The sequence below is a fragment of the Ictalurus furcatus genome, chromosome 4 (assembly GCF_023375685.1).
Source record: "Ictalurus furcatus strain D&B chromosome 4, Billie_1.0, whole genome shotgun sequence".
NCBI classification, from domain to species: domain Eukaryota; kingdom Metazoa; phylum Chordata; class Actinopteri; order Siluriformes; family Ictaluridae; genus Ictalurus; species Ictalurus furcatus.
This window is the reverse complement of record NC_071258.1, coordinates 17,981,383-18,006,074: the sequence shown is the minus strand read 5'-3', so window position 1 is coordinate 18,006,074 and position 24,692 is coordinate 17,981,383. Positions and strand designations below refer to the sequence as shown.

Below are 24,692 nucleotides of genomic sequence, written 5' to 3'. Positions count from 1 at the left end.
ATCATGAGCTATATAAGTAAGGAATAACACAGAACAGGCTGTGCAGGTATACAGAACTTTCTTATTATTTGGGGTCATGGCTATATCTCCATAACACTTTAACATATTCAGATCAAACTTAGTATATGTCATAGCCATCATGACTTGAGGGTACCTGCAAAGTTTTGGCTCATGCTTTCAATTTCCTCCCAAATAGATTTTTCACCATTTTGAATTGTTTGAAAAACCTACTTTTTCTAACTTCTCCTAGACCATTTGGCCAATTTTCACTAAAATTGAATCAGATCATCATCAGACCATGCAGACAAAAAATTTTGGAATTCAAGTTGAGTCTAATTGTTCTCAAATAACATGCAAACGAATTTGACAACAAGCACACCAAAATGGACATGAGGCTATATCTCTGTAACGTTTTAGCATATTCAGACCAAACTTAGTATTTGTCGTAGACACCATGACTTGAGGGCACCTGCAACCTGTGGATACCTTTATATTTGAGATATGAAAAAAAGTAATTTTTTGCTTATAAATTCTGAACAGTGTATTATAAAATCATGAAACTGGTCTGTTACATTCTGTTAGAATTATAAGTCATGTTCTTAGGTTCTTAGCCATTTTGGGTGTCAGCCATTTTTTATTTGACGTAAAATGCTGTATTTTATGAACACCTTGGCGTATTGTTACGAAAATTGGTATGTGTCATCACCACCATGAAGGGACAACACCATGTGGCCAAAAATCTGAATGCAATTTTAATGAATGCTAATAGCTTTTAATTATTTTTGCCTATTGTCTTGAGACTGGTCTTGATAGATTCCATGGGTCACGCAGAGAACAAATATATTAATTATGCCATTTTTGGCCGAAACTGCTGTCTGCCATTTTGAAATGCTTTGAAAACCTACTTATTCAAACTCCTTCTAGACTGTTCATCCAATTTGCATGAAAATAAAATTTGCATGAAAGAGATCATCTTCAGATAATCATGACAAAAATTTATGGAAATCAAGTTGATTTGTCAAACCTTTCTCAAATAACGCACAGACATATTCGATGGCGATCATGAGGTTATATCTCAGAATGATATCTTGTAATGGGTTAGCATATTCAACAAACTCAGTACCTTCTCATTGGCATCATGACTTGAGGGTACCTCCACATTTTCTGAACAACGCCACCCAGGAAATATGAAAAAGTGGTTATTTTTGCTTATAACTTCCCAAGAGTTTGACCAAAAAATCACAAGATTGGTCTCGTTAGATTTGGTGGGGCATACTGGGTCGAACGATATCGAATTTTCCCATGTCGTCCATTTTGGGCTTTGTCCATTTTGAATTTTGTTGTAAAATGCTTTTTTTCGAATGCATTACCATATCATTATGAAACTTGGTAGGTGTCCGGCATACCTTGTAGTCAGAAGATATAACAAAAGATAAAACAAAAAACTGATAATTACTTTTGCCTGTTGTCATGATATTGGTATTGGTAGATTCCTTGGGTAATGCCGAGAACAGGGATATCATTTATGCCATGGTCGGCCAAATTTCCTGTCCGCCTTTTTGAAATGCTTTGAAAACCTACTTTTTTTAAACTCCTCCTTGATCTTTGCTCCGATTTTGACCAAAATTAGCTCAGAACATCATGAGACTGGCCAAAAATTATCAAAAGCTTTTTGATAAACCAAACCATTCTCAAATAACAGAGGGATGAATTTGATGGTGATCACGCCGAAATGGACATGAGGCTATATATACATAATCTGTATTCAGACGAAAGTTAGTACCTGTCATTGGCATCATGATTTGAAGGTACCTGCATTGTTTTGGATAATGCAATTTCAAAAAATGCTAATAGCTTTTGATTACTTTTGCCCATTGTCATAAGACTGTCTTGCCAGATTCCTTGGCTCATGCCAAGAGCAGTGATATCAATTAGGCCATGGTCCGCTGAACTTGCTGTCCGCCATTTTGAATTGTCTAAAAAACTTACTTTTTCTAACTCGTCCTAGACCGTTCATCCAATTTACACCAAAACTGAATCAGATCATCTTCAGACCATGCCGACCAAAAGTTATGGAATTCAAGTTGATCGGTCAATGAATTTGACAGTGAGCATGCCAAAATAAACATGATGCTATATCTCTGTAACACAGTAGAATATTCAGACAAAATTGAGTATATGTCATGTCATCATGACATGAGGGTGCCTGCATAGTTTTGGAACAGTGCCACCTAGTGTTCACAAGATATGAAAAAGCACACTTCTGAATGGTTTATCATAAAGTCAATTTATAGTGAAACTGCTCTCATGAGATTCTTTCAGGCATAACAAGTCAATTTATATGGACTTGTCCTATGTTGGCCATTTTGGGTGTCAACCAATTGAAATAAGATGTAAAATGCTGTATTTTATGAACAACTTGGCATATCATTAAGAAATTTGTTGCGTCATCGGTACCATGCCCCGAAGGCACTCAAAAGTTTCAAAACAGCAATGCAATTTCAGACAATGCTAATAGGTTTTGATTACTTTTGCCTGTTGTCATGACACTGGTCTTGCTTCCTTGGCTCATCCTGAGAACATACCAATTATGCCATGGTCAGCTAAACTTCCTGTCCACCATTTTGAGAGGCTTTTCCAAAGTCCTCCTAGACAATTTGTCCGATTTTCATGCATGACAATCGAATCAGATCATTTTCAGACCATGGTGGCAAAAAGTTATCAAAAGCTGTTTGATAAACCAAACCATACTCAAATAACGCACAGACGAATTCGATGGCGATCATGCCGAAATGGACATGAGGCTATATCTTCGGAACGCATTAGCGTATTCAGACCAAACTCAGCACATTCTCATTGGCATCATGACTTGAGGGTACCTGTACAGTTTTGGAAAATTATAATGCAATTTCAAAAAATGTTAATATCTTTTGATTACTTTTGCCTACTGTCTTGCGACTGATATTGCTAGATTTCTTGCACCAAGATCATTGATACCAATTCTGAAATGTTTGAAAAATTACTTTTGTTTAACTCCTGCTAGACCGTTTATACGATTTTCACGAAAATAAAATCAGATTATCTTCAGATCATCCAGACAAAAAATTATCTAAGTCAAACTGTTCACAAATAGCATGCAAACAAATTTCACAATAAGCATGCTGAAATGGATGTGAGGCTATATCTCCAAAACACTTTAGTGTATTCAGACAAAACATAGTGTATGGCATAGTCACCATGACTTAAGAATACCTGCACAGTTTCATATTTAAAAAATATAAAAAAGCATATTTTTGCTCATAACATATGAGTGGTTTGTCATAAAATCATGACCATGCTAAAATCGTGGCTTAGTGGTTAGCATGTTTGCCTCACACCTCCAGGGTTGGGGGTTTGATTCCCGCCGCTGTCCTGCATGTGCGGAATTTGCATGTTCTCCCTGTGCTGTGGGGGCTTTCTCTGGGTACTCTGGCTTGCTCCCCTAGGCTGATTGGCATGTCTATAGTGTCCATAGTGTATGAATTGGTGTGTGAATGTTTATGTGATTGTGGCCTGTGATGGATTGGCACCTTGTCCAGGGTGTACCCTGCCTTGTGCCCAATGCTCTCTGGGATAGGTTCCCCATGACCCAGTAGGATAAGCAGTATAGGAAATGGATGAATGCATGGATGTTACCTGGACATTTATCTGTTTTTTAAAGATATTTTTTAAAAATACAAATAAGCTTTACAGATCTTTATTTGAAAGGGTTTAAACAATGTTGTTCATACTTGTTCAATGAACCATAAACAATTATTGCACATGCACCTGTGGAACAGTCCTTAAGACACTAATAGTTTACAGGCGGTAGGTCACAGTTACAATAACTTAGGATACTAAAGAGACCTTTCTACTGACACTGTAAAACCAGAAGAAAGATGCATACGGTACTTACTCACCTGTGTGAACATGCCATAGGCCTGCTGCAGAGAGACATGAGGACTGCAGATATGGACAAAGCAATAAACTGTGATGTCTGTAATGTAAGATGCCTAAGACAGCTAATCATCCTTACAGTGGAAAATTACATGTAACCATGTGTCCCCCAGACATGATCAAAAACTTGCAAATGCCTTCGTGGAAGAGTGGGGTAACATCTCACAGCAAGAACTGATCTGGTGCAGTCTGAGGATGAGATGCACTATAGTACTTAAAGCAGCTGGTGGCCACACCAGGTACTGACTGTTATTTTTGATATTGACACCCCCCCCCCCCCCCCTTTGTTCAGGGACTCATTATTCCATTTATGTTCGTCAAATGTCTGTGAAAATTTGTTCAGTTTATGTCTCAGTTGTGAATGTTTTTATGTTAATACAAATATTTACACATGTTAAGAAATTTGTTGGAAATAAAGGCAGTTAAATTTGAGTGGACGTTATTTTATTTTGCTGAGTATATATGTAGGTGGAACTGATCGGAAGTAAAATGAAATCCGTATGTTAATCTACGCGTTCCGTCTCATCCTTCCATATGACGTAACATGGTGTCAGAAATAAACAAAATAAATAAAAGTAGATAATAAGTGGAGAACAGTAAAGATAGCACAGAAGACACACTGATGAAAGTACGAGCACATCTCCATTGCCGAGAAGAAAGAGAGTTTAACGCAGAGTTCAGGGAAGGCTGTGAGACAGCTTGAGCTGGTGAGAAACAGCTAAACAAAGACAGAAAGAAAAATGACAATGGATGAGGCAGCAAAGGTGCTGAATCTGATGTTGCAACTGATGCCGCCGGGCAAGTTTGATTTCAGTAATGTGAGTGAATGGCCCAAATATATGAGCATATTTGAGCATTTGTGACATAGAATTGTGTCAGGCCTAGACAAAGAGTCACAAGAATACCAAGTTAATATGTTTATGTATACAATCAGAGATGACGCTGAAGATATCCTGAATGGTCTTCCCTTAACTGCTAAGGAGAAAAAGTCATATGAGAGAGTGAAAACAGCTTTCACACAGCATTGTGTCAGCAAACACAGCATGTTCTTTGAGCGAGCACATTTTAACAGACAAACTCAAGAGGGAGGAGAGAGCGTAGAAGCTTTTATTACTGCTGTACATGTGCTTTCAGTGAGTTTGAAGCCCTAAGAGAGGAATTGATAAGGGACAGAATTGTAGTTGGCATACAGGATGCAAGATTGTCTGAAAGTTTGAAATTAGATCCTGAGCTCACACTGGCAAAAACCATGACTAAAGTGAGGCAATGTAAGGCTGTAAAGAGACAGCAACCTATCCTGCACAGCAGTTTGTGAGAAGGACAGACAGAAGGGGATGTTCATGCAATACGCACAAAATCAAAACAGTCACAGAAGAGTGTGAAATGGCCAAGACAAATGGCATTCAGTAAAGTGGATAAAGACTGTAAATCATTAGGGTGTGGAAGATGTAGAAATGCAAAGAGAAACAACTGGGAAGAGAGCCTGGCATGTGAGGCAGAATGCAGTAAATGTCACAAAAAGGGACATTTTGCAAAGCAGTGATGGTCAGTTGGAGCTGTTAATGATATCACCCAGGAGCGAGAGGAACAGAGTATGACAGACTTGCTTTTCTTCGAAAAGTGAGTTCATCAAAGACAAATGATCTAGTGACAAATTGAACTAGTAAGATTAAATGGTCAAAATACAGAGTTTAAGTTGGACACAGGCAGGGCAGTTACTGCAATCCCAGATAGCAGTTTTTCAGCAGTCATATACGGATCAATACAGCCACCCCACAAAGTCCTGTTTGGGCCCAGGAACCAAACCCACAATGTTAAGGTTGTTTCAAAGGAGAGTTAGACATAAAAAATAAATGAATCAAACAGGACATTTATGTTGTACAAGGACTGTGTTCGTCTCACACGGCCAGGGTTGGGGGTTCGATTCCTGCCACTGCCCTGTTTGGGTGGAGTTTGCATGTTCTCCCTGTGCTGGGGGGTGTTCCTCCGGGTACTCCGGTTTCCTCCCCCAGTCCAAAGACATGCATGGTAGGCTGTTTGGCATGACCAAAGTGTCCATAGTGTATGAATAAGTGTGTGAATGTGTATGAGATTGTGCTCTGCGATGGATTGGCACCCTGTCCAGGGTGTACTCTGCCTTGTGCCCCATGCCTCCTGGGATAGGCTCCAGGTTCCATGCGACCCTTAAGCATAAGCGGTATAGAAGATATGGATGGATGGATTTTATTCATAATGAGCAAGCCAAAGGCGACAGTGGCAAGGAAAATCTCCCTCAGACAATATGAGGAAGAATTTGTGAGAATAACCAGACTCTAAAGGGAACCTAGGTGAAACTGGATAGTACAATTATAAGTAAATCCCTTCTATGAATGTGCTAATACTACATGGTCAAATAGTGCAATTGTGTTACCAGGAAATTCATTACAGTTTTTACATGAAGTCTGTTTTGTTTGACTTATCCACTGTTCACTGATGGAGACTTGAGTGCAAAACTGCTTGTGGCAAATGCAGTCCTAAAGCTGTCATAGCAATTGTAGTCCTTAGCAATCACTATTCATATGAATTGAGGTCCAAAGCCATCTTCATGTTTTTTAAGTGGTACCATCACTCAGTATTCTGGGGCCAACCTCAAAAGCAGCAAGTGACTTCCAATTGATGGGAACTCCAGCCAGAAGTAGGGCATCAGAATAGATCAACTGATCTTGATCACTGACCTTTTCTGTTGGGAGACGGAGACCTATCTGCTTGTCACTGACTATTTTTCTCGGTATATTGAGTTAGCTTGACTTAAAGTATCCAACTCAATCAGAGTCATATCTGCACTGAAAGAGGTGTTCAGTCGACACAGTATGCCAGAGACAGTAGTGTCAGATAATGGATCACAATACATTTATTCTCTCTCCAAGACTGGCAATTGGGTGGGGATTTAATCGCATAACATGTAGTCCGTTGTACCCACAAGTAAATGGAGAAGCAGAGTGGGTGGTGAGCACAGTCAAGGGTCTGTGGAAAGGAAGAGGAGATATGGAAAAAGCACTGCTGACATATCGTTCCACATTGAAGAATGGGTATTCACCAGTGCACCTGCTCATGGGAAGGCAGTTAAGCACTACCTTACCTCAGCTGCCAAAAATGTTGTCTCGACAATGGCCTAGAATTAGAGAGTTTAGATGATGGTAAATTGTCTGCACTTATATAGCACTTTTTTAACCTTAGCGGTTCCAAAACGCTTTACACTGTCTCATTCACCCATTCACACCAGTGGTAGCAGAGCTGCCATGCAAGGCACTAACTTGTCATCGAGAGCAACTTGAGGTTCAGTGTCTTGCCCAACAACATTCGGCATGTGGAGTCACGTGGGCCGGGAATCGAACCTCCAACCCTACAATTAGTGGATAACCTGTTCTACCACCTGAGCCACAGCTGCCCCAAACACAAACAGGAAACAAAAGGAAAGAAATAGCAGCAGCAGTATTATAATGAATGTCACAGATCTCACCCCTTTCTGTATTGCAGCCAGGGCAAAGAATTTGGTTGCCGTTGGAGGAAACACATGGGACTGTAATGTGGCAGACACTAGCCCCATGATCGTATCTGATTGGAACAGAAGATGGACTGATTAGGAGAAACCATGCTCACCTCTGTATGATCCCCATCAGCCAGAACAAGTGTCACAACCAGATACAGAGACTGATAGTAACACCTACAATACACCAGACACTGATACAGAACAACTGATTCTCAATATGTGATGCAGAGAATCACAGAATGGTTCTGAAATGTGTTTGAGAGATAATGTGTTGAGTTGGTATTTTGCCTTGTAAAGAGAAATGGTTAAAGGGGGGGTCTTCATTTAACAGGGGAGGTGTTCTGTAAAGGGAACAATTGTTGTTACTCGGACATATATGTAGGTAGAACAGTTTGTTAAACTCAAATGTGTATGTTGATCCATGTGTTCCATCTCATACTTCCATATAACATAACACTCATAGACAACAAAACATTCTGAGGAGGCTCACAAAGTTTCACCAAATTGTGCCCATAGGGGGTGCTACAACAGAAAATTCACTATAACTCCACAACCATATGATCAATGAAGTTGAAAACTGGTATTCATATTTGTTGTTGGATGTCCTAATGTATGCTCTAATATTAGTCGGATACATAAAAAAACATGGCCGCCAGCAGTCAATCAAATTCAGCGTCTAATAATGTCAAGTCCAAATGGCCTACCATTACAAAAATGTATATCTTCGTACCTCTTATGAAAACAAATATTTTTACAGAGCTTTGTGAAAATCAGTCACAAGATTGCACTACAATAAGCAACTTTACATTTTAGCTAATAACTCCACAACCGTTTATTATTTATATGTTTATCTATAAAGTTTATCCGCCATTCAAATCAAACTTTTCCTAGGCCGTTCATCGATTCACATGGAACTTGCCATACATCATCAGACCCTTTTGACAAAAGTTTATCAAAAGAATTTTGATTCATCAAGGCATTGTAAAGATATAAGTTAATTAATTGGTCAGGTTTTTACAAATTAATCTATATCTGCTGAACACAATGTCCGAACTTAACAAAACTTGATTAACAGATAACAGGAGATTCTGAGGACACAAAAGTTGCATCAAATTCTGCCTATAGGGGGTGCTAAAACTGAAGAACCACTATAACTCCACAACTATATGATGAATGTTTCCTAATAACTCTGCATCCGTGCATGCTGGCACACAATTCTTGCTTCATATGAAACACTGCAAAATGTATATCTGATTTTTATTTTTATATATAAATTGTATCTGCAATTCAAATTTTCTGAAAAAGCTACTTTTTAAACTCACCCTAGGCCGTTTGTCTAATTCACTCAAAATTAGGTATGCACCATCTCGAGATACCCCAGAAAAAGTTTATCAAAAGAATTTTGATTCATGAAATCGTTGGAGATATAGACCCATATATTTGTGGGTGTGGCAAATAATAACTAATTTGCTTATATCTTGTGAATGCAATGTCCAAACTTCATGAAACTTGGTACACATGGACAACAGGACAGTCTGATTAAATTGCGAAATTTCATGAATTTCTGATGTTCAGTGGGCTAAACGCAAATTCTATATTATCAGCCATTTATCTAAATCTGAGTGACATATAAGGGCTGTAATGCTAATGTTTCCCACAAGAGGGAGCCACAGGATAATACATTTTTTTAAGTCTCATCTTTTTCCATCAGTTTCCATCAATTTTATTGGCTGAATGTAATAAAAGTATGAATAGAAATTACATCAAATGCATAGAACCATGTTACTCTTAATATCCTGAGTTTTATTTTTTAAAAAAAATAGTTTGCAAAAATGTGTGAAATACTCAAAAATGATTAAATGTTATCTTAATTGTTATGTCTTAATTTTGAACACACATCTGTCAAATGAGCAGACATGATTAAATCTATTGTTCATTTATTTATTCTGTCAAGAGCAATAATAAAATGAACAGTTATGTGCTGAGGTAGAAACATAAAAGTGTTCATACAGAGACACCATTCTCATATAACCCATGCAATTCTTGTCATGCCTCCACCAGACTCTCAGCCTCCTCCCACTTTCCTCTCCCTCTCTCTGGATTACTAACCATACACACCTGCCATCAATTATTATTTTCATCAAGGACTCCAACAATAATCAGCTCAAACTCACCCCTTTGTCTAGTCACAACAAGGATTACTCAGTCTGCACTGCTCTTCAGTAGTAGTCCTTCCTCATTCTCCTTGTGGATTATTATCTTCTCCAGTTTGATATACTTACCTCTGTTTGTACTCATCAATAGTCTACTATTTTACTACCCTTCCGTTGCTGTCATATTCTGCTGTTATCATTCAAGTTTGTTATTACTCATCTGGGTCTGCTGTTATCATTAAAGATCCCAGCACTTGGGCTCATAACAACAGCCTGTGCAGTTCTCTTCCCTGACAATTTATTAAAAATAAAACAAAGCAAAACAGACATATCCTTTTAAAAAGTTTCAGTGCCACCTTCTAGTCAAAAAAATTGTAATGCAATTTCAATAAGTGCTAAGAACTTTTGATTATTGTCATGCTACTGGGCTTGATAGACTACTTTGGTCATGCCTAGAATGATGCCAGTTATGCCACGGTCGGCCAGACTTGCTGTCTGCCATTTTGAATTTTCTGAAAAAAAATTAAGGAGGAAACCAGAGTACCCAGAGGAAACCCCTGCAGCACAGGGAGAACATGCATACTCCGCGCACACACACACAGGGCCACGGTGGGAATTGAACCCCTTACCCTGGAGGTGTGAGGCAAACGTGCTAATCACGAAGCCACAGTGTGCCCTGTGTGATTTTCACCAAAATCAAAAAAAGACCTCATTCAGACCACACTGACAAAAATTTATGGAATTCAAGTCAAACCATTCCCGAATAATGTGCAAATGAATTTGACCACAAGCATGCCAAAATGGACATAAGACTATATCTCCATAACACCTTAGCATATTCAGACAAAACTAATATGTCATAGCCATCATGACTTGAAGGTACCTGCACAGTTTGGAACAGCACCACCTAGTGTTCATGAGATATAAAATAGGACATTTTTGCTTATAACTTCTGAACAGTTTGGCATAAAGCCATAAAACTCATTAGAGTCTGTCAGGCATACCAAGTTGAATTATACCAGGGCTCTACAGTAACAATTTCTTTTAGGAGCACCAAATTCCAAAAATTTAGGAGTACGGTTGAAGTTTAGGTTTTTAGAGATGGTAATGTTAATGTGCCACAATATAACGCAAAAGTAGCCGTGAGAAAACTTGAGCTTGTCAATTATGACAGAATTTTGGAACATAGTGTGAGCCATGACAAATTAAATTACCTTCTGATAAACTAAATTTAATATTTTCAGTTAACTTTACAGGCTGTATGCAAAAAAAACACCGTTAACCTGTTCCACCTTGTAAACAAATACAATAAATGTCAGTGTTCAGTCTTTGAAGCCTGCTCCTCTTAAATATATTTAAAGCTATGGTAGTAGACATTTCCCACTGTCATTGTTCTGGGTTGGAGCCAGTTCTTGAACTGCTCTGTGTATATTGTGTATATACAGTGCATCCGGAAAGTATTCACAGAGCTTCACTTTTCCCACATTTTGTTATGTTACAGCCTTATTCCAAAATGGATTAAATTCATTATTTTCCTCAAAATTCTACAAACAATACCCCATAATGACAACATGAAAGACGTTTGTTTGAAATCTTTGCAAATTTTTTAAAAATAAAAAACAAAAAAGCACATTTACATAAGTATTCACAGCCTTTGCTTAATACTTTGTTGAAGCACCTTTGGCACCAATTACAGCCTCAAGTCTTTTTAAGAATGATGCTACAAGCTTGGCACACTTATTTTTGGACAGTTTCTCCCATTCTTCTTTGCAGGACCTCTCAAGCTCCATCAGGTTGGATGGGAAGCATTGGCGCACAGCCATTATCAGATTTCTCCAGAGATGTTCAATTGGGTTCAAGTCTGGGCTCTGGCTGGGACACTCAAAGACATTCACAGAGTTGTCCTGTAGCCACTCCTTTGTTATCTTGGCTGTGTGCTTAGGGTCGTTGTCCTGTTGGAAGATGAACCTTCGCCCCAGTCTGAGGTCCAGAGTGCTCTAGAGCAGGTTTTCATCAAGGATGACTCTGTACATTGCTGCATTCATCTTTTCCTCAATGCTGACTAGTCTCCCAGTTCCTGCCACTGAAAAACATCCCCACAGCATGATGCTGCCACCACCATGCTTCACTGTAGGGATGGTATTGCCCAGGTGATGAGTGGTGCCTGGTTTCCTCCAGACATGACACTTGCCATTCAGGCCAAAGAGTTCAATCTTTGTTTCATCATGGTCTGAGAGTCCTTCAGGTGCCTTTTGGCAAACTCCAGGCAGGCTGTCATGTGCCTTTTACTGAGGAGTGGCTTCCATCTGGCCACTCTACCATTCAGGCCTGATTGATGGAGTTCTGCAGAGATGGTTGTTCTTCTGGAAGGTTCTCCTCTCTCCACAGAGACATGCTGGAGCTCTGTCTGAGTGACCATCGGGTTTTTGGTCACCTCCCCGACTAAGGCCCTTCTACCCCGATCACACAGTTTGGCCGGGCAGCCAGCTATGGAAAGAGTCCTGCTGGTTCCAGACTTCTTCCATTTATGGATGATTGAGGCCACTGTGCTCATTGGGACCTTCAATGCTGCAGAAATGTTTCTCTACCCTTCCCCAGATCTGTGCCTTGATACAATCCTGTCTCAGAGGTGTACAGACAATTCCTTGGACTTCATGGCTTGGTTTGTGCTCTGACATGCATTGTTAACTGTGGTACCTTATATAGACAGGTGTTTGCCTTTCCAAATCATGTCCAATCAACTGAATTTACCACAGGTGGACTCCAATCAAGTTGTAGAAACATCTCAAGGATGATCAGTGGAAACAGGATGCACCTGAGCTCAATTTTGAGTGTCATGACAAAGGCTGTGAATACTTATGTAAATGTTTTTTTGTTTGTTTTTTTTTTGTTTTTTTTTGTGTGTGTGTTTTATTTTTAATAAATTTGCAAAGATTTCAAACAAACTTCTTTCATGTTGTCATTATGGGGTATTTTTTGTAGAATTTTGAGGAAAATAATGAATTTAATCCATTTTGGAATACGCCTGTAACATAACAAAATGTGGGAAAAGTGTATTCTGTGAATACTTTCCAGATGCACTGTATCTGTGGGGTACTATGGGACAAGTTTAAGGCTTACATTAAGGGGTGTATTATCTCCTATCAAGCATCTGAAAGAAAGAAAAGCAGGGTTGAAGCAGAGGTATTAGAAGTTCAAATTTGAGAAATTGATCTGGAAAATGCCAAACAGCCATGTAGTGAAAAGTATTTTAAAAATTTGTCTGCTTTAATATAAGTTGAACCAAATTCTTTCCTCTAAAATTTCAAAATCCTTTCAATATGTAAAGCAGAGATATTTTGAATTCAGTGATAAACCTCAAAGTTTTAGCTCGACAACTCTGAAAAACAGCATCTGAACGTACAATATACAAAATTAGATCGAGCACAGGAGAACTTCTCACTTCCTCTGGGGATATTAATAGTAGGTTCCAGACATTTTATGAATCACTGTACTCGTCTAAGGGAAGTATAGATCCTACAGTTATGGCTCAGTTTCTAGCCCAATGGAATTTTCCCTTGTTAAATCAAGAACAAGCTGACGAGCTAGGTGCAGAAATTACTACTAAAGAAATATTGGATACTATAAAATCTCTAAAAGGCTGCAAAACTCCTGGTCAGGATGGATTTTGTAATGAACTGTATAAAGTATATAACGAGCTGCTATCACCATATTTAAATAGGGTTTACAACCAGGCATTTATAGATCAGTCTCTGCCACCCTCTTTAGATGAGGCAATTATTATTGTGGTTCTGAAAAAGGGAAAGAACCCGAAGGAGGTGCGTTCTTACAGGCCGATCTCACTCCTAAATATTAAAAAAATATATTCTGGCAAAAACTTTGGCACGAAGATTAAACGCTGTAATTGGAAACCTGGTGCAATCAGATCAAACTGGCTTTATACCTAAGTGTAATTCTTCTTCAAATCTTAGGCGTCTTTTCAACATCATGCACGCAGGATTTAGCCATTCTGTTGTTGGATGCGAAGAAGACGTTTGACCAAATTGAATGGCCTTATTTATTTGTGGTTTTGAAGAGGTTTAACCTTGGGGATAATTTCATTTTGTGGATGTAGTTGTTCTACTCTAGTCCGTGTGCGAGTATTCCCACAAATCATACAATATCCTCTCATTTTGAGTTACATAGAGGTACAAGACAAGGTTGATCATTGTCGCCAGTCTTGTTTGCATTAGCCATTGAACCCTTAGCAGAGGCTATTACAGTCCATTCTTGTATTAAAGGCTACAAAACAAGAGAGACCGATAATAAAGTAGCGTTATATTTAGTTGACATAACCTTGTTTATTTCTGAGCCCAATATCAGCATTCCAAATATCCTCAATATGATTAATTCCTACAGTACATTTGTAGTGTATAAAATTAATTTAGAAAATTGTGTTAAGACCAGTCCCTGTCTGAAAGTGGCTTTATCACTTGCCCTTTAAGATTGCTTCAGAACAATTCACATACTTAGGAATTGAGGGGACAAAAAAGTTTTCACTTTAGTAAATGCTAATTTTCAACCCCTGTTGCCTAAGCTTGAATCCATGGTCAAGTTCTGTAGAACGCTTCCTATCTCTCTTCTGGGCAGGGTGAATGCAATTAAGATGATATTTCTCCCACAATTTCTGTACATGGTGCAGAACATTCCTGTATTTCTGCCTAAATTTTTTTTTTTGGATTCTATCCTGATTCCTTTTATCTGGGACTAGAAAGCTCATAAGATTTCCAAACGGCACCTCTGTAAACACTTAAAGTAAGGAGGGCTCACCCTACCTAATTTTCTTTATTAATATTGGGTTGCGGACCTGAAAGCTAAGACTCTATGGATTGATTTGCCACAGGTAGGGGAGAATTATCTGGTGTTGGAGCAGGAGGAATGTCTTCCATACTCCATTAACACAATTCTTTTATCACCCACAGGTAGCTCACTTTGTAGTCACAACCCAGTTATCCATAAAGGAAGGTCCAACCCTTAAAATGTGGCTGACAGAATTAACTGGAACATTACACTTAGAAAGAATTATGTACATCTTAATGGATAAAATATTATTATTTGATACAATCTATCCTCTTATTTCTTTTCTTCAAACTGGTGATTAATATGTTTTCAGATTATTTTTATATAACTGCTCTTATTAATGGGTGGAGCACTGTGGGTGGAGGTTATGGGGAGGAGTTGGGTGTGTTTTCTGTCTGGTATGTAATTGTGTGTAAGTTTTATGTGTTTGCATCAAAGAAAAGTGTAGTTACAAATGATTTTCTGCTGTAATTCCAAATAAAAACATTTTAACACAAAAAATTTCAATATCTGTTCAACAAAAAAAAAAAACGTGTGGGTTACCCCTGTTCCCTGAGAACGAGACGTTGCATTTAGCATAACAGTATGTGAGCACCTTTGCTTGCATGACTGGTATCTGAAGCTTGTGTAAAATCATGCCTCTACTGGTATGACAAAGCTACGCAACGTCTCGTTCCCTTCTCAGGAAACAGGGTTACATGCGTAACCCAGACGTTCCCTTTCAAAGGGAACTTCGACGTTGTGTTTAGCATATCAGTATGGGAACGAGAATACCCACTCCGTCATACCGAGGGTATGGCCTGTTCAAAAAGACCCAAGGCCAAGGGTCACTGCAAGACACTCGAGCCTGGGGTGGAATGAATATCCAGGCTGTAATAATGAATGAATGTGTGTGGCGTAGACCATCCTGCAGTAGCACACACATCCTGTAAGGATACCCCTTTGGACAAAGCCTTCGAGGAGGTGACCGCCCTAGTGGAATGAGCCCTTATGCCCAGAGACGTGGCGAGACCGCATGCCTCATAAGCCATAGAGATTGCTTCCACTATCCAATTAGAGATGTGCTGCTTTGACACAGCATCACCTCTACTGTCGCTGCCAAAGCAGACCAGCAGCTGCTCCGACTTACGCCACTGGCCGGAGCGGTGGACATAAGTACAGAGAGCCTTTACTGGACACAGCAGGTGCATCCTCTCTTGTTCCGGTGTGAGGAACGGAGGAGGGCAGAAAGCCTGCAACACCACAGGGTGGGCAGCCGATGTAGGCACCTTAGGAATATAATCCGGCCTAGGATACATGAAGGCCTTGGCTAATCCAGGGGTAAAGTCAAGGCAGGAAGGGGCAACAGAGAGAGGTTGTAGATCTCCCACTCGCTTGAGAGATATCAGGGCCAGCAGAAGAGCTACCAGAGCTACCAAGCTACCAAGCTTCTCAGAGGCTGAAAACGGGGCCCCTGACAGACCTTCCAAGACCACAGAAAGGTCCCAGGAAGGTATGCGTGGCCTGCAGATGGGCCTCAGCTGTCTGACACCACTCATGAACCTCGAAGTTAGAGGATGTTGCCCCACAGAGGCTCCATGACCAGGGGCGTGGCTGGCCGAAACGATGGCCACATAAACCCTGCTTGTAGAAGGAGCCAACCCTGCTGAGAAACGTTCTTGTAAGAACTCCAGGACTAGCTATTTCACAGTTCACTGGGTGTAGCTGATGTTCCTCACATCACAAGACAAAAAGCCCTCACTTGAGCGCATACAATTTCCTTGTGGATGGTGCTCTAGCGTTTAACATGGTCTTTACAACCTCCTGTTGTGAGACCAGAATCTATGAGCTGGTGCCCCTCAGGGGTCAGACCCACAGTTTCCATAGTTCTGGCCAAGGGTGATAAATCAGCCCTCCGGCTTGAGACAGTAGATCCCTGCGGATGGGAATCTCCCAAGGAGTACCATTGAGCAGGGAATTTATCTCCAAGAATCATATTCAAGCCGGCCAATAAGGAGATACTAGCAGCAGACATAGACGGTCTTGGCGAACTCTCACTAGAACTTGTGTGAGCAGAGCGATCGGGGGAAAAGCATATAGACGTGACCTCGGCCACATGTGCACCATGGCGTCCAGCCCCAATGGTGCGGGAGGAGTGAGGGCGAACACAGCGGGCAGTGTGTTGTCTCCTCGGAGGCAAACACATCCACTACCGCTTGTCCGAACCTCCGCCATATGGACTCCACCACTTGTGGAAGGAGCCTCCAACCCCCGGGCCTCAGCCCCTGCCTCGACAGGATGTCTGCCCCTACATTCCGGCTGCCCAGAATGTACATTGCAGTCACTGACAAGAACTTTTCCTCTGCCCAGAGAAGGATTAGTTGTGCCTGCCTGAACAGGGGGCGTGAACATAACCCTCCCTGGTGGTTGATATATGAGACCACCACTGTGTTGTTTGACACAACTAGCACATGGTGACCGCTCAACTGAGGAAGAAAGAATTTCAGTGCTAGGAATACGGCCCGCATCTCTAGGCAATTTATATGCCACTCCAGATGAGGGCCGCTCCAAAGACCGTGAGCTGGACAACCAACTAAGACTGCACCCCAGCCCGTGAGAGACGCGTCTGTCATTACCGTCTTGCAATAAGGAGACGCCCCTAGAGTGTGACCCGAGGCTAGAAACTTCGGACACCTCCAAATACTCAGAGCACATAGGCATCGCCGCGTGACACTGATTATTCTCAGAGGTTTCATCCTCAGATGAAACCCATGACTTTTCAGCCACCACTGAAATGGTCTCATGTGCAATAGGCCCAATGGTATGATGTTGGCTGCTGCTGCCATAAGGCCCAACAGTCTCTCCTAGAGACTGGAGGGGATGCCCAGACCTAGCTTTATCTTGCTCAAAGTTGATAGGATCGATCCTACGCGTGTTGGGGATAGAAACGCCCTCATCATAGTAGAATCCCAGATAACCCCTAGAAAAGTTGTCATCTGCACTGGAGAAAGCATACTTTTCTTGAGGCTCAACCTGAACACCAAGCTCCTCATGTTCAACATCTCGATGTTGAACCGCCAATTCCCTGGATCGTGCTAGAATTAACCAGTCATCCAGGTAGTTTAGTAAATGGATGCCCTGGAGTCACAAGGAAGCCAGAGCAGAATCCATGCACTTTGTGAAGGTGCGAGGGGATAAAGCTAGCCCGAAGGGAAGAACCTGAAATTGGTATGCGTTGTCTTCAAACACAAACCTCAGGAACTTCTGGGTGACTGGGTGATATTCCTATGTGGAAATATGCATCTTTCAGATTTATCGTCACAAACCAGTCCTCGAACTGAATCTGTGGCACGATAAGTTTGACTGTCAGCATCTTGAACCTGTATGTCCGAAGAGTATGGTTCAGATTACGCAGATCTAAAATTGGCCGCATACTCCCATCTTTTTTGCGGACCAGGAAATAACGGCTATAAAAACCTTCTTCCCTTAGGGAACGGGGTACATGTTCTATGGTCCCTTTGTCCAAAAGGGAATTTACTTCCTGCGCTAACATTGGGCTTTGCTCTGTGCTGACAACTGTGGTGAGCACACGCCTGAATCAGGGGGTTCGATCTCTGAACTGGACCTGGTAACCCTTTTCTATGGTAGACAGAACCCATGGAGACACATTTGGCAGTAGTATCCAAGCAAGGAGACCTTATCTTTGTCCCCCATCCCTGAGATGTTGAGCCATAGGTGCCTCTCTGCCACAACCAGGCTACCCATAGAACGGCTGATATGACGGACCATTTGTCTGGTCGCCTGGAGAGATAAATCTGTGGCGCGGCGCAGCTCTGCCACTGCCTCAGGCCCAATTATCGAGCTCACTCAGCAGGTCTGCTTGGTTGGCCTGCAACACTGCCATTGTATGCAGTGACCCACAAGCAAGACCCGCTGCCGCATAGGCTTTGCCCACCAACGCCGAGGTGGCCTTAAATGGCTTAGAGGATAAAGTTGGCCTTCCTAAATTACCTGCCATTGATGGAGAGAGGTGGCTCGCAAGCGCATCCTCCACCTTCACTAAATAGCCGTGCTGCTCACTCCCCATGACTGAGTAATCAGACGTCACGGGGTTATAAACACAGCTAGTGTATGGTTTTCTCCAGAAGCGTGATATCTCATCATGCACTTCTGGAAAAAAGGGGAGTTTTCTGCGGTGTGAGGGAGATTTATATTTATTTTCACTGGAGAGGAAGCTCTCATCCAGCCTGCTACGAGCCACTTTCTCTTCCCTGGGCCAGTCTATATTCAACTTTTCAACTGCCCTAGTAATCACCTCAAGCAGCTCTTTATATGCTTGAGAGCTGCTGTCGGTTTTTGGTGCAGTGGCACCGTCTACCAACTCCTCGGAGCCATCGAGAGTGTTTTGGCTTTCCATAGGGGAAGGAGGAGTCGCGACGCAAGCTCCAAAGTCAGGCGGAGAGCCGGACCCAGAAGACAGAGCAAGAGATAGAGCCGCGCTCGTCTCCGGCTCCTCTTCCAAATCCATTCCAGAACCCCACGACCTTAGCCGGCTGGCTGCCTCAGCAGTAGCCGGCCCAGATCCGTGAGGCTCTGAAAACCAACTCCCTTCGGATGAGAAGAGAGCGAGCCGAGAGCGGAGCTGCGTAATTGTGAAATGTTCACAATGCTGACAGACAGACCCCTCGAGGGCTGCAGTCGCATGCTCCACGCCCAAACACTTCACACAGAAAGCGTGTCCATCTCCTCCCGTGATGAAACGGGAGCAAGGAGTAACACACTTCCTGAATTCTTTCTCGCTCATTCTTTCTTTCTCTTTTCTTTTCTTTTTTTTTAAAAAAGGGATAGAAAAGTTTAGAGATTTTGAGAAAATAAGAGTAGACATGAAGCGTCTTTTGTCACACAAACAACAGACATGCAGTCTCGCTGAAGATAATAAGGCTGGCGGCATGGTTCACAGGTGCCATATAAATATCATTCAACACGTTCAATTGCCACGTCACCTGATCATTGCAGGCCTATAAGTAGAGGCATGATTTTACACAAGCTTCAGATACCGGTCACGCACGCAAGGGCGCTCCCATACTGTTATGCTAAATGCAATGTCGAAGTTCCCTTTGAAAGGGAACAGACGTTTCCTTTGAAAAAGTTTCAGTGTCACCTTGTGGTCAAAAATTATAATGCAACTTCAAAAAATGCTAATAGCTTTTAATGACTTCTGCCTATTGTCAACAAACCAAGATTCCTTGGCTCATGGCGGGAACAATAATACCAATTATGACATGGTCTGACGAAGTTCCTATCCACTATTTTGAAATGCTTTGAAAACTAGTTTTCAAAACCAAATAGTCTGCTCAGTCAGCTTTCATAGTCGAAATACAAAAATACTGCAACATAGACATGTGACATATCAAAACACTCAGTTCAATAAGGAGAATTGCATTGTGGGTATTCTAGTGATTTCACATGATTTTACTTGACTTCACATATTTGGTAACCCCCAAAATAAGTCGAATCACAAAAGTACCGCAACATAGACATGTGACATATCAAAACACTCAGCTCAATGAGAATATGACAAAAAAAAACACACTCCTTGCACAACTGTCACCAAGGTGCTGAAAGGCCAGCACCACTTCAGGACCTCTGTTGCCTCCAGTTGGCAAGGAATAATTGCAGTGGCAGCTCTTTACACTCCTGCAGAAACACAGAGAGTATAAAAGGGCAATGCAGAGACAGCCAGGTGAGCTATTTTTCTGCTACTGTTCTCACTCTCATGCAGATGAAGAAGACAGCTACGATGATGATGCTTTCCTGGCTGCAGACTGCCATGTGTCCTCTCCGGGATGACCATAGCTGCACTTGGGTCCTGCCTCCATGCTGTGAAGCCTGCCAAATGAACACTGCACTCATTTTCCCTTGCCACTTTTATAAATAAAATAGCACTTTTTTCATGTATTCCTGTTTCTGCATGTCTCTGTTCAGCCCATCGCAGCCTGAACATGAACACAGACCCAGCCCACCGCAACCCAGTCATGGATCCCATGCTGAAACATCTCCCAGAAACTAACCTCCACAGCAGGCAGTGATCCAGCAACTCGTCCAGAGCCTCTTTGCAACCACAGAAGAGCTACTGGTCCATAATCCTTGTGCACAAAATTCTGGTCCAGTGTAGCCTCTCATCCATTCCACCTGTGTTCCTGTTAGCCCAAAGCCACCCCTTTTCCCAGATGGACAGCCTGCTGCACACAACCAAAAACTGACTACAGCCCAATGAGCAAACCGCCACCAAGGTCCCTGAGAGGTTACTGTGAGCTCTACCACCCAACGAACAGAAAGTCATCATGATGCAAAACCCCAGCAACCCCAGAGAGATGCTAGAGGCCCTCAAGCGCAACTTAGCCACCCTGGAACTCGGCAAAGAAGGGCGGCAAGAACCCAGCTTGGGGTCATGCCCACTAAACCAGACCCATCACCCAACAAACCCTGACTGGCCAGGTGCACACTACATGCCGGTAACCTCCCCAAAGCACCCACCCTGCTCATCAAAGTAAATGGCTAACCCATCACAGGTATCTGACTTTGACAGATACCCCTTCCCCCATGAGGACAACCTGGTGGAGTGACTCAGGAGAGCCTGGTTTGTGTCCACCCTCAACCTAATGAAGGGATATTGCCAGGTCTCATTAGCTCCAGACGCGAAGCCAAAAACTGCATTCAGCACTGCCAGCAGCCAATGGCAGTACTTGGTTCTCCCATTCGGGCTACATGGAGCACCCACAACATTCAAACGATTGAAGGACATTGGTCTGTGCTCACAGAGATGGTTAACAGCCGCATACCTGGACGATGTTATCATCCACTCCACCACCTGATCAGACCACAGACAGAACCTTGAGGAGGTCCAGGGGGAGCTCCAGAAGGCAGTGCTGATGGCCATCCCAAAGAAGTGCCATCTGGGGCTGAAGCACAGTCCCTGGACTACAGAATCGGCTGGGGACTACTGTACCCACAACAAACATAGATCAAGACAGTCAAGGAATACCTCCATCCAACATCGAAGAAACAGGTACATGCCTTTTTGTGGTTGGTGGGACACTACCACCATTTTGTGCCTAACTTGTCCTCTGTAGCCTCCCCCCTCACAGATTTCACCAAGAAGGGACAGCCAGACCAGGTGTGATAGTCTGCCATGGCAGACTGAAGCAGGCACTGGCCAGCTACACAGTCCTAAACAACCCAGATTTCCACCTCCCATTCATTGTCCACACCGCCACTTCAGAGACGGGGCTGGGCACCATGCTCTTGCAGACCTTTAACAGAGAACAACACATGGTCCTGTACATCAGCCACAAGCTGATCCCCTCAGAGAAGAAGTACACAGTTGTTGAGATAGAGGCCCTCGCAATAGAAGACCTGCATTATTACCTGGTAGGTCAGCATTTCAGACTAGTGACTGGCCACAAGTCACAATTCACAACGTTTATTTTCATATGTACAAGTATGATGTACAAAATTCAATAAAATTCTTGCTTGAATTGCTTCTCCACAGACAATAGAGAAGACAAAAGTATTCAATAGACAGTGCTACTAAATACAAAATAACCAAATATACAGACATAACAATAATAACCCAAAAAAGGTTTGCCAGACAATAAAGTGCGAGTGCCAGTAATGAAAGTCAAGTAGCAAAAATGACAGTATACAATAATGATATTGGACAGTGAGTCTAAATAACTAACTCACCCTAGCTGTGTGCCAATGATTTTCTGTGCTGTCTTAACAACCCTTTGTAGAGCTTTCTTGTCCTGTATGGAACAGCTGCCATACCAGGATGCAATATACCCTGTGAGGACAGACTTCACAGCACACTTGTAGAAAGTGGTGAGGACACCCCTCACATTTTTGTAAATATTTGATTATATCTTTTCATGTGACAACACTGAAGAAATGACAATTTGCTACAATGTAAAGTAGTGAGTGTACAGCTTGTGTAACAGTGTACATTTGCTATCCCCTCAAAATAACTCAACACACAGCCATTAATGTCTAAACCACTGGCAACAAAAGTGAGTACACCCCTAAGTGAAAATGTCCAAATTGGGCCCAAAGTGTCAATATTTTGTGTGGCCACCATTATTTTCCAGCACTGCCTTAACCCTCTTGGGCATGAGTTCACCAGAGCTTCACAGGTTGCCACTGGAGTCCTCTTCCACTCCTCCATGACGACATCACGGAGCTGGTGGATGTTAGAGACCTTGTGCTCCTCCACCTTCCGTTTGAGGATGCCCCACAGATGCTGAATAGGGTTTAGGTCTATAGACATACTTGGCCAGTCCATCACCTTCACCCTCAGCTTCTTTAGCAAGGCAGTGGTCGTCTTGGAGGTGTGTTTGGGGTCGTTATCATGCTGGAATACATGCTGGGATTATGCACTGCTTCAGTATGTCACAGTACATGTTGGCATTCATGGTTCCCTCAATGAATTGTAGTTCCCCAGTGCCAGCAGCACTCATGCAGCTCCAGACCATGACACTCCCACCTCCATGCTTGACTGTAGGCAAGACACACTTGTCTTTGTACTCCTCACTTGGTTGCCGCCACACATGGTTGACACCATCTGAACCAAATAAGTTTATCTTGGTCTCATCAGACCACAGGACATGGTTCCAATAATCCATGTTCTTAGTCTGCTTGTCTTCAGGAAACTGTTTGTGTGCTTGTGCATCATCTTTAGAAGAGGCTTCCTTCTGGGACGACAGCCATGCAGACCAATTTGATGCAGTGTGCAGCTGTGACAGGCTGACCCCCCAACCCTTCAACCCCTGCAGCAATGCTGGCAGCATTCATACGTCTATTACAACCTCTGGATATGATGCTGAGCATGTGCACTCAACTTCTTTGGTTGACCATGGCGAGACCTGTTCTGAGTGGAACCTGTCCTGTTAAACCGCTGTATGGTCTTGGCCACCGTGCTGCAGCTCAGTGTCTTCTTATAGCCTAGGCCATCTTTATGTACAGCAACAATTCTTTTGTTGCCAGCAGTTTAGACATTAATGGCTGTGTGTTGAGTTATTTTGAGGGGACAGCAAATTTACACTGTTTCACAAGCTATACACTCACTAATTTACATTGTAGCAAAGTGTAATTTCTTCAGTGTTGTCACATTAAAAGATATAATCAAATATTTACAAAATTGTGAGGGGTGTACTCACTTTTGTGAGATTGTGAGATATTCCTCTATGAACAAGGAATACAGCCACTGTATCAAACAGCTGTCTATATTGTGTTATGTCAAAAGATTAATTTCTTTGGTTTTAAATGAAAAAAATATATAATCCTGATATTATTCCCTTTTTTTTTTTTTTTTACAAAATGTACCTATAATCTGATTACTTTTTTTGGATTACATGGATTACATTTATCAGTATCCTGATAATGTAACCTGTATCCTGATTGCGTAACACCATTACATGTATTCCATTACTCCCAAGACTTGAGATTACTTCCACATTCATACACCATGCGTTATTTATAAGACAAAATGACAAAATACACCTCCTCTTTTTTCCCCCAGTGAATCAGTCCGATCTGTGCGGTACATTGAAAAACCCTCAGGCTGGATGGCATAGTCCAGTGTACCTGCAGTAAGCCATATCTCAGTGAAGCAGAAAACACAGCAATTCTGTAGATCTCTTTGGAATTTAAGTTGTCCTCTGAGATCATCCAATTTGTTGTCCAGAGACTCAGTGTTGGACAGGAAAATGCTGTGCTTCGGATTTCTTAGCCCAAGGGATTTCATTCTTGTCCGTACACCGGCACTGTGGCCCCGTTTCCAAGCTCACATCTTCTGGGCGGTCCCAGGTGAAGCACGTTGGCCATGTAGTTCATGGGGGAGCAAAGGTAATGATTCCAGCTCTCTAACACCAAAATTTGTACTGTGGTACTGTGACAGCAGGCACACAGCCCCACACACAAAAACAACACACTCCTTGCACAACTGCCCCCGAGGTGTCTGAAAGGACAGTTCCACTTCAGCACCACCCTTGTTTTGGGGAGTAAAGCAGAGCAAAGCAATCACAGCCATGTGAGGTAGCAAAATCACAAATGGCTGGCGAGGAATAATTGCAGCGGTGGCTCTCTACCCTCCTGCAGAAACACAGAAAGTATAAAAGGGCAATGCAGAGTCAGCCAGGTGAGCTTTGTTTCCTCTACTG

The 24,692-nt window shown here is 42.1% G+C and overlaps 1 protein-coding gene across 1 annotated transcript in view; it reads right to left on the bottom strand.

Annotated features, from left to right (window-relative positions):
- alpk3a (alpha-kinase 3a) overlaps positions 1–24,692 on the bottom strand; it is a 99,802-nt gene that overhangs the window by 8,360 nt on the left and 66,750 nt on the right. The window lies entirely within an intron of this gene.